Source organism: Octopus bimaculoides, chromosome 24 (genome assembly GCF_001194135.2).
Source record: "Octopus bimaculoides isolate UCB-OBI-ISO-001 chromosome 24, ASM119413v2, whole genome shotgun sequence".
NCBI lineage: Eukaryota > Metazoa > Mollusca > Cephalopoda > Octopoda > Octopodidae > Octopus > Octopus bimaculoides.
Window position 1 is genome coordinate 14426696 of NC_069004.1, and position 12092 is coordinate 14438787.

The window sequence follows — 12092 nt, forward strand, 5'->3', positions numbered from 1 at the left end:
TATATATATCTCCAGTAATTTTTGCTAGTTTATTTTTCTTCATCTTCACCCCTGGTGCTATATGAACATTTATTGTGGTTTAGAGTCAAGATTTGGTTGCTATTTCCAGCATACCGGTATCTCTTAGATACCCTAAATTATAATTTTATATATATATATATTTAGTGTACTGTTCTGTGAAGGTAAGATCAACAAAAAAGTTCTCCAACTGGTGAGAGATAAACATTGTTTAATGTACACAGTATATATTGTTATTAGCTACTAAGAGTTTCATGCAATGAAAATGACACAAACAGAATGTCTTCATGCAGTCTTCGGGCTTTGCTCAAATGGGATATAAAAGCTAAAACAGGACAATATACATACATACATATATATATATATATATATATATATGCATACACACACACACACACACACACATATATATATTGGGTCATTCCATAAATAATACATTTTTTTATACTTCTTTTATTTTTCAAAATTAACATAAAGTTCTTTTTTAATCTAAAATATACTGTCCTTCATTTTTTACAATGCTCTTCCATCTATCTGGTTCACTTGCAAGGTCCCTCTTCCAAAATTCACTTGTCTGACGAAAAATACTCCTCCAGTACTCTTCTGACCTCGTCTACAGAATTCATATTTTTTCTGTCCAAATGATTTTGAAGACTACAGAATAAATGGTAATCAGATGGGGCAATGTCTGGTGAATATGGTGGGTGGGGCATCGTTTCCCATTGAAACTGCTCCAGCCTTTGGAATGTCATCCTTGATGTATGCGGCTGAGCATTATCCTGATCAAAGCACACTTTTCATCCTGAAACCAAAGATGGTCATTTTTCTTTTAGTGCTGACTTGAGTGACTGGTTGAATGACCAAATCCAAGCCTCTCTGCTAGTTCCTTAACAGTTACAATGGGATTTTGTTCCACCAGGGTTTGCATGATGTCCTCATTGAGCTCTAAAGGTCTTCAAGGATGAGGCTTGTTTTCTAGGGTGTAGTTTCCAGCTCGGAATTTCTGGAACCCCTGTTGACACTGTCTTATGCTTATTGTCCAACCCCCATACACTGCGTTAATATTCCTCACACTTTCTGTTGTGTTGTTGCCTTTATTAAACTCATAAACCCAAATATGCTGAATATACTCCTTGGTCACTTCCATTATAGTTTTGAAAAAATAACCGTTAAAAGGACGAAAGGCGAAGTCAACTTTGGCGGAATTTGAACCCAGAACGTGCAGACAGATGAAATACTGCTAAGCATTTTGCCTGATGTGCTAACAATTTTGCCAGCTTGTCACCTTTCATTCATTTAATATTGAAGGAATTTTTGCTTTCACACAGTTACTATATGAATAAACTTGAGTGTTTTGAATTGTGTAAGAGTTGCTACTATTAGTGTTGTTGTTCTTATAGCTGCTGCTGTCTTCTAAATTACCCAAATTGCTTATTTGGATATTTGAGAATTTTTCTTGTATAGATTGTTCACCAAGTTTCTTCTTCTTTTTGTACATTTAGATGTACGTTTTTGTCAAATGGTATAATTATGTGTGGTAGCCATTTTGGATGCAAAGATGTAATGTGGATGAATAGAATTTTTAAAAGCTTGTGAAGAACAAAACCAAAAAAACCATCTTATTCTAAAGTCACAAGCATAGCTGTTTGGTTAAGAAGCTTGTTTTGCAACCATGTAGTCTGTGGTCTTCAATTCAGTTCCACTGTGTGGCACCTTGGAGAAGTGTCTTCTACTACAGCACCAATGAGTGGATTTGGTAGATGGAAGTTGGAAAAAACAGCCTGTTGTATATATGTACACACACACACATATATATATATGTGTACACACACACATATATATATATATGTGTGTGTGTGTGTGTGTATATATATATATATATATATATATATATATATATATAAATATACACACACGAGTAAGTGAACACTAAATATAATTTTAGCTGAATTGGTTGGAACAGCATGAAATGAGCTATTTTGCTCAAGAAGATGATGTTCTACTCAATCTTGGAATTGAACGTAACCACCAGACTTGGCACCATCTTGTTGAAGGTCTAATAGTTGGAAGGAAAGAAAAAGTGCATCAACACTTGATTGGTAGTCAATTTAAGCTGAGTTTACAGGGACATGTAATGAACTACCTTGCTCAAGGACATTATCCTTTACTCAGTCTTGGAATTATTTTTTTAAACTGGCAATTTATTTACTAATAGATAAAAAAAAAAAGAGAAAAAAGGTGGGGAAATACAGTGAAAGCTGGAGGGGGAGGGGCGATTGGTCACATATCCCAGAACAAGTAGGGTGCTCAGCTGTGCCCCATGGTAATGACCATTATGGTGTTGTTGTGGAGAATGGTCAGTGACACTCATTGCAGTAACCACTCCACCTCACAGGGTTCATTTCTCCGATGGGCTAATGCTATCCCTATTCTGTGGAGGAAATTAATAGTACAGTGACTGAGAACACCTGACATCTCAACAATGACCAGCACAAACTGATAGCAGTCAGTCAGGCCATTGTATCTATTGACATTTCTCTTCTCCATGTTATGGGTGGTGACACTGGGGTTTGCAGCAGATGCCATGAAGTTGGAACTGGAACTGAACTCTTGACCTTTTAATCATAAGGTCAACACCCTAACCACTAGACTATGTACCTTCATACAGTCTAGGTACTACATTAGAAAGAGTAAAAAACAAAACTAAATAAAAAAGGCAAAAATTAATAAGATTATAATTTTTTGGACCATTATCCTCATCATTAGAGATGGAAACTCTTTTCGTTTTTTTCTTTGCGTTTTTTTACGATATTTATATCTACATTACATTTCGATCAGTTTGATCTTTGACTGAAAAATCTAGCATCAACACAAACACTAAAAGAAAAAAATATCTTTCATCTTCAAAGATGAGGTTAATAGTATGAAGTATTAATCTTATTAATATTAACTTATCTCAAACATTTAGACATTGGAAACAAAATTAAATACTGTAAGCCATCTAGTCTGGTGCTCAACTATTTCTACTTTGTATCAAAACAAAAACAAAATTTTTAAAAGCCACAAAAATAACCCTGTTTATTTCATGCGTAGACAAGAAATACTTGAGTTTATCTACATAAGTTTCCTTGAAGAGGTGGAGTTTTTTCATGATATCCAACAACCCAGGGGAGGATTTGCACCTAGTATGGTATACAGTCATCTTAGTTATACAAAAAACACTTTTACCAATAACGTAGAGCATAGCATACATTTATATGTTTATTTATTTAGCAATTACATTATTGATTACATTATGGAAAAGTCATTTAAAATTGCACAAAAACTGTTAAATTCACAAAGAAACAGTAAAATCCATCAAAACTGTTAAATTGATAAAAACTATTAAATTCACAAATGCTATAATATTCATGGAGTCTGTTAAATACACAAAATCTGTTAAATTTATGAAAACTGTTGAATTTATAAACTATTAAATTCACAAGTTGCAAACACTGTTAAAGTGACAAAAATCTGTTAAATTAATAAAAACTGTTGAATTCACAAAACCTGTTAAATTTACAAAAACTATTAAATCCATGGTAAAGATTATTTGCCAACATAACATGGCAGTCCTGGTTTAGGATGAAAGTTACTGTAATTTAGCTTCAAGAGACATCATTTCCAGCTGGCTATATGGCACGATCTGTGTCCTTATATTTTTGAACAAGGGTATTTAGCACCCCCACTCTGCTCAAAACAATATCTGTGTATCGCGATTTCTGGGTTATTTCTCTTCATCAGCACAGAATAATTGTTTGACTAGAGGTAGTGCTGCCAAATCTCCTGTTTGAAATATAAAATTTTCAAATAGACAACTAGTCACTGATCTATAAAATAGAAAATTACTATTTGTAAATCTCTCAACGAAAATACAAGGACACAGATCGTGTCATACAGCCAGCTAGTGATGATGGGGCTAAATTACAGCATCATTCATCTTAAACCAGGACTGCCATGTTATGTTGGCAAATAATCTTTACTCGAGAGTACTGTTGCTGAATATCTCTCATTGAGAAATTTACAAATAGTAATTTTCTATGTTAAATTCATGTTTAATATTTTCATGAGTTGTCAAACTATTCCTTTCCTTTCAAATTAGATTTAAGGCAGTCCTTGTATCTTAGTTTCAGTTTATAAAACATGCATGCACACATATATTCATCATTGTCATCATCATCATCATCATCATCATCATCATCATCATCATCATCATCATCATCATCAATACCATCATCATTGTCGTCGTTGTCGTCATCATCGTCATCATCATCATCATCATCATCACCATCAATATCACCATCACTATCACCATCATCATCATCGTCGTTATCATTGTCATTGTCATCATCTTTGTCATCATCATTGTCATTATCATCATCATCATCCTTTAATGTCCATGTTCCATACTGGCATGGGTTGGACGATTTGACAGAATCCAATGTGTCCAAGGACTGCATTATGCTCCGATGTCTGCTTTGGCACGAGTTTCTACAGCTGGATTCCATTCCTAACATCAACCACTTTACAGCATGGACTGGGTACCTTTCACAGTGTAATCTGTACTATTGATGTCACCATAGTGCTCACACAACTACAAAACCCAGAGCATAGAGGTCAGTTTCAAGCTAGGGATCAGGGAATTACTATGAGAAGAGGGTGCAGGCAAAAACTTTATAGCAGGTTCTTTCTTGTTAAGGGATCTGTATGGCTACACAAATTTAGTAGCAGAAAGTGGTGGGGACAGAAGGGATTTCTAAACTGTCTGAATCACAAATTTTGTGGGGTTTAGGGTATTTTTATTTTAGAGCTGGATGCCCTTCATGTTACCAACCAGTTTACAGAATGGACCAGGTACATTTCATCATACCAGTATTGGTCAACTAAAAGCTGTAGTAGAGCTCTGGTTCTCTGTGATCCAGAGACTGAGAGCTGGCAGAAACGTTAGCACGCCGGATGAAATGCTTAGCGGTATTTCATCTGCCGTTCCATTCTGAGTTCAAATTCCGCCGAGGTCGACTTTGCCTTTCATCCTTTCGGGGTCAATAAATTAAGTACCAGTTACGCACTGGAGTCGATGTAATCAACTTAATCCCTTTGTCTGTTTTTGTTTGTCCCCTCTATGTTTAGCCCCTTGTGGGCAATAAAGAAATAAGAAATGTTAGCACGCCGGGCGAAATGCTTAGCGGTATTTCGTCTGCCGTTATGTTCTGAGTTCAAATTCCGCCGAGGTCGACTTTGCCTTTCATCCTTTCGGAGTCAATAAATTAAGTACGAGTTACGCACTGGGGTCGATGTAATTGACTTATTCCCTTTGTCTGTCCTTGTTTGTCCCCTCCGTGTGTAGCCCCTTGTGGGCAATAAAGAAATAAGAAACTGAGAGCTGCTTTATGTGATCATGTGCAGATTTGCCCACAAACCCTCTTGCACCCAATTCTATTGCCGATATGTTCTTTCAGATTTATTTTAAACTTCAGCTCATGTAACCTCAAAATGGTTTGTGAGACCAGCCTTAGGTAGACAAATACCGTTACAAGCTGAAAAATTTGATGGCTCAACGTTCCTTGCACTGAAATTACAAACCTGGAATCACAAGGTTGTGAAGTAAACGTTTTAACCACTGGACCATCCTTGCAAAGGGTTCCTTCTCTTCTTATGACATGTATTTATGGTTAACTACACAACAAATCAGAGAAAGCTGAACATCATGGCCATAAACACAAAAACCAAACAGTGCCAGAGACTAAATGTGAACTGTAAACCCTGCAGTTGATAGGTCAATACTATTGATTAAAGCAACTGCAATAGTGAATTTAGTTCGTACTGACTTCTAAATTTAGACAATTTGCTCAATGACAGGTTTTATCATTGAAACTTTTCCAAAATATCTTTGATTGATTACAGAGGTTGGAGATGTTTGGTAAGATTAATATTTAACATTTCTTCCTGGAGTATTTATCATTTGAAATTATTGATACACACATGCACAACATATATGCATGTGCACACACACAGACATGCATGCATAGACATGTACATACACAGACTTGCACACATGAACACACATACATATGCACGTACATACACATACACACACAAGCACATGCATATACACATAAATACATATTTTTTCTTTTCTTAATTTAGTCTTATTTTTTTATTTCCTGGAGATTATTTTATAAAAAACAAACCATAATAATTTCCCTAGAATTTCTTCTCTTGTTTTCAACCAATTTTAACCATTATTTTATGGATTATTTCTAGGTTTAAAAACCCCAAAACTAGGCTGCTGACAGTTGAAATTATTCATGCAAACAAAATAACGAAGTAGACAAGTTTGTGAACACTTTCTGGTGCCATGCAAAAGCACCTTTGTCAGTGCCACTTCAAAGGGCCCAGGACTGTGCTATGTAGAAACATCTGTGCCAGTGCCGCAATAAAAGCATCCGTGCTGGTGTTATGTGAAAGCACTCATGCTGGTGGCATGTTAAAAGCACTTAAAACACTTTGTAAAGCAGTTGGCATTAGGATTGGCATCCAGCTGTAGAAACCATGTCAAAAACAGACCAAGTGTAGCCTGAGCTGCTTTCCAACTGGCCAGCTTCTGTCAAGTCATCCAACCCATGCCAGCATGGGCATTCAATGGTATTGATGATGATGATGATGGTGGTGGTGGTGGTGGGGATGATGATGATTTCTTATAATTCTTGAATGAAATGCTTTATGGTTTCTCTCCTGGCCCTTTACGGTCTGTGTTCAAATCATCTTGAAGTCACCTTAGCTTTTTATTAGCCCACGGGCATATGGCATAGTGGTTAAGAGCGCAGGCTGCTAACCCCAAGATTCTGAGTTCGATTCCAAGCAGTAACCTGAACAACAACAACAATAATAATAATAATAATTATAGTAATAATAATAATAATAATAATAATAATAATAATAATAATAACATTAAAAAATACCTTAGGAATGAGAACCCAGGTTTGAAATTTCCCCAAGACACCTGATGAAGGCTGGAGGGTATATCAGCAGATATGTTGTGTTAACAACAAACAAGATGAGGACATCCATCAAATGTAAATAATGCTAATAATGTAGCTTTTTATTGTTTTAGATTGATAAAATCTAGTATCAGTCAAATGTTGGTGTCACTCTAATTAAATAACTCCTCCTGCCAAGTTTCAGGGCTTGTATTTATGTTAGAAACAATTATTATAGACATTATTGACCACACGTATTCAATGTATGTCCTTTGTTTACTGGTAAGCTGCAGTTTAGCATGGTGGGGATGATTCCCTGAAAGCAATGGATGTTAAAACACCTCACCTGAAAGTCATGTACTTGGATCTCATCCAGGAGTGATGGGCATCAATGTTTTGCCATTTTTGTGGCTTATCAACATCATGTACCCAAACTGAATTGAAGGTGAGCTGAATTGCCCATCTTTGACTATATACAAATAGTGTAAAAGCCATTTGCTGGTATGCCATGACAATGGATACATCTTATAATAATTCTTCTTGTTCCTCCATTACTACCTAGCCTGTCCACAATGTTTTCACATGATTAGTTGAAGGAGAGGTAGAGGGGAGGGAGGGAGGAGGAGGAAAGGAGAGGTGGTGGTGGTGGTGGTGCAGCCCCTATTTTCCCATGTATTTCTCAAGATTTTTACTCACTGTACCCAGGGCTTCAGGTATTGGTACTACTACCACCTTTTTCAGCAACCACAACTGCTAACCTATCATATCTATCAACTTTTCTTTCTTCCTTATCACATACCTTGTTGTCAGCTGTGCATGCTATATCTCTGATCCAGCATTGTGTGCTTTCTTTCTTAATTAAGACTATGTGACTAATAATGACCAGACATAGTCATTACTATTATTATTATCATTATTATTTTTTTTTTTTCTGTTAAAAATGGTGAGCTGGCAGGCTCTTAAACACACTGCACAAAACACTTAGTGGCATTTCGTCCATCTTTATGTTCTGAGTTCAAATTCCACTTAGGCCAACTTTACCTTTCACTCTTTTGGGGTTGATAAAATAAGTACCATTATTATTATTATTATGCAATAAGAAGTGCGTGATTTGATTTGTAATAAATAGAAACTGACTCTGTTTTTTCAGTTGAACAACATTTTGACAGTGTGCTTGTCTTTCTCGTGTTCAAAATGAAAAGAATACAGAAGTACAGAAATTCAAAATATGAACAGGAATATGCTGTGTTCATTTTTAGATGAAATGACATTCTCAGTTTTCACTTTTTCATAACTGGTAACAAGGAAAAATAAGACAGGAGAAAGAATAAAAAAGACAACAGGAGAGAGAACACTTAGTCAAAAAGTTTTATGTAAAGTTGATAGAATTCACCTGTCATTTTGTTTATTCCTCTGGGGCATGATGTTAGTAATTCAAAATGAATTTATCCTCATGTGTTTTGAGGACTGAAAGTGCAGTAGAGTCAAAATATTTTCTGAGAATGCACATTTTCAGGTGTTCTTCAAAATTGCAACCATTTCATGTTAAATGTTCAACATGTTCCATTGTGATTGACGCCATACCTATGCCCATTGAATGCTTTATTTAATTGCCGTGTTGTGCAACCAACATAAATCAAATTGTGTTTGGTGCATTCCAACTGGGAATCTTTCTCTCTATAAATCATAAATTTTCTGTTATAATTTGCAATGGAATTGACTTAATTCATGTTGTTGCCCAATGTACAGGGCTTACTTACATTTCTTGTAGATGTTTTTCTTGGTACAACATTCAGAATTACCAGTGGTAGTTTTATTGGGATTAGAGGCAGTGGTTAATTGTTCTCTTATATTTTTATAGACACACACACACTTTCACATATTCTGTCTACCACATCTACTCACAAGGTTTTGGTTGGTTGAACGCCATAGGGAAAAACACTTGCCCAATGTACTGCACAGTGAGGTTGAATCTGAGACCACATAGCTAAAAATTAATATATAGATATATAAATATAGGTGAAGGCATGGCTGTGGGGTAAGAACCTTGCTTCTCAACCACATGGTTCTGGGTTCAGTTCCACTGTGTGGCATTTTGAGCAAGTGTCTTTTACTATAGCTTCAGGCCAACCAATTTAATTCCAGGTGAGCCATGAGTGAACATGCATGTGATCAAAGTTGTCTCAGCTGTAATGATACTGTCTTTCATTTAAAAGAAAAATGGATAATGCTCCTTCCTGAGTCATATAGTCTCATAAGACCAGTTTCCTGCTTTCTGCGGTGTATTTATTCCTCACCTGGATGGAACGTCAGTCCATCACAGAATTACTCATTTTTGCCAGCTGAGTGGACTGGAACAACATGAAACAAAAGATTTTGCTCAAGAACACAAGACATAACCTCATCCAGGAATTGATCTCACAATCTTATGATCATGAGTGTAACACCTCAAACACTAAACCACATGCCTTCACTGTCTTTCATTTGGACATATTCTATCTAAGACTACATTATCTAATGTGTCCTTCCTTTTATTAAGACAGTACTGTATACTTTGAATGTGATTTCTAGCTGAACATTTGACCAAGCAGTGCCTCACTTGTCAGATGATCCTGTCACAAACTTGTAATAAACAAGTGTATGACCGTCATAACAGTCTACCAAAAATGTGTGGGCGAAGAAGAATTTGACCAGACCATTCCAGAGTAAATGGGAAATAGAAGCAGGACAGGGAAGAAGTGCTGGGGAGGTGGTCACCCTTTAGCATTCAGTTTATTCTGTCAAATATTACACTTACTTATTCACATTATTTTGAATTAATCATAAATCATGCTTTAGGTTTGAGATTTTAATGATATGATTGTTCATTTTTAGAATGTTATTGTTGGGCAGGTTTGAGCCAATCTGTCCAGTTTGAACAAAAAAACAAGTTGAACCATAGGGCTAGATATGACTGGCTTACCCACTAAATGGTTAACCCTTCTTGTTACCATATTTCCATTGATATACACTGCTTTTGTTTCAAATGGTTCTAAAAATAATGAAGAATTTCGTAAAAATAACTTTGTCATTATTAAACTGGTGTTTGGGACATAAATAAACAGGAAATTTTGAAGGGAAGTTTTAATTTAAATCATTTTAAAACAGGAGGTTTATATTGTGGCTGTTAGATATTGGTCACCACTTGTGCTTGTGCTGAGTTCCTAACTGTAAGAAGCAGTGCATGACTGCAAATGTTGGGAGCTGTTGAGTGCTGGTTGTTGGTTGTTGAGTGCTGGCTGTTGGTTGTTGAGTGCTGGCTGTTACCTGTTGAGTGCTGGCTGTTACCTGTTGAGTGCTGGCTGTTACCTGTTGAGTGCTGGCTGTTACTTGTTGAGTGCTGGCTGTTATTTCTAATGTTAGAGGTCAACAGTTGTACATAGAAGAAAATGACAAAATCTGTTGAGGTTTTTATGAATTAACTTTATGTCTAGTTGAGAAAGTTTGAATGTTATTGAAATAGTTTTACAATGAATATTGAGAGAGTTAGGATATTGTTGCAATTGAAATAGTATTAAAAAAGTTATTGTGAGACAGTGTATTGTTGTGGATAGTTTGTTATGTTGAAAGTCAATTGTGTTGCTGTCAGTAGTTCATCATGATGATATTAGCTAGGTTCAGCTGCTACCCATGTCTGTTCATTATGTCATCTGCTGGTCATTTCTGCTACATCCCAAAACTCTCTGAGTCTAGCGGTCACATGTGTTAATTTTATTCCGATTCAGATGCTCAGAAAGGAGCATGCTAAAAGTTGAGATTAGTCACTGGAGCCGATTCCATGTGAAGTCATGATTGGCCAAATCCCATCGATCACATGGGCAATATTCTTTCCAGTGTAAGTTGCAATCGATCAGATTCACTGATCATGTGGTCAAACATTTCAGGGAATCATGACATCAGTTGATCGCTGAATATTCTCACTACAGTATCATAGAACAATAAGTAGTCTCAGAGAGGTTGGCATCAAAAGGGTTAAACAGCTTGAAGGACAGATTTAGTTTAACGTAACAAACAAACTATTGTGATTATAACTATACAACTCATTGCCAATTAAACTTAAGAGAAATACTTCCTTTATAGTTAATTTATTTGGCCATTAATCATGCATTAGGTTCTTCATTTCGACAACGAGTCACTTTGTTTTGGACTTTTAATCTCATTTTTTTATATCTTTCCCCCACTTATTTATATATTTTTATATTTAATTATTTATACAATTTTTTCAAACAATTTCTATAAAATGTTTAGCTGCTGAGACCTAAACTAATATATGCTGCTTCTGCATATATTACCATAGAATATGGCACTATTAACCTTGTTCTTAAAGAGAATATCCTCATTTTATGTATATATATATATATATATATTACACTTTTTATATTCTATATTTTCTTAATTTTTACTTTGGCCTAAATATCATGAGAAAATTTATTCAAACACTTAAATAATTCACAAGGTTTGCCAATATATACAAATTAGATATCAGAATTGATGCACAATATATAAATACTTAAATTCTTATTTAGCTCCACTATATTACTCTTTCGCTTTCTCTCTCTCTCTCTCTCTCTCTCTCTCTCTCTCTCTCTCATATTTTCTTTCTTCATTCACAAACACACACACACATACACATACACATATACAAATAAGCATTTGTGTGTATGTGTGAGTAGGGGATTGATCAGCAGTTAATAGAGCATTGGGTAAAATACTCTGCAGTATTCATTCTGGATCTCAGCATTGTAAGTTCAAAACCCAGTGGAGTTATTTTTATCTGTAATTCTTTTAGGATCAATGAATGAAGTACCAGTCAAGTACACTTTCTGTTGGCTGTGTTCAAACTTGCAGAGCAGTGGGTTCTGCCAGGTCGAAAATGCTTGAGACACACCTTATGTTTTAACAATGCCCTGCAACTTCATCAAGAATTCATGGTCCCACCTCACACACACACACACACACACACACACACACACACACACACACACACACACACACACACACACACACACACACACA

General features: G+C 35.7%; 1 long non-coding RNA gene across 1 annotated transcript in view; it reads left to right on the plus strand.

Moving 5' to 3' along the window:
- LOC128250706 (uncharacterized) overlaps positions 1-12092 on the plus strand; it is a 170176-nt gene that overhangs the window by 99444 nt on the left and 58640 nt on the right. The gene's annotated exons all lie outside the window — the stretch shown is intronic.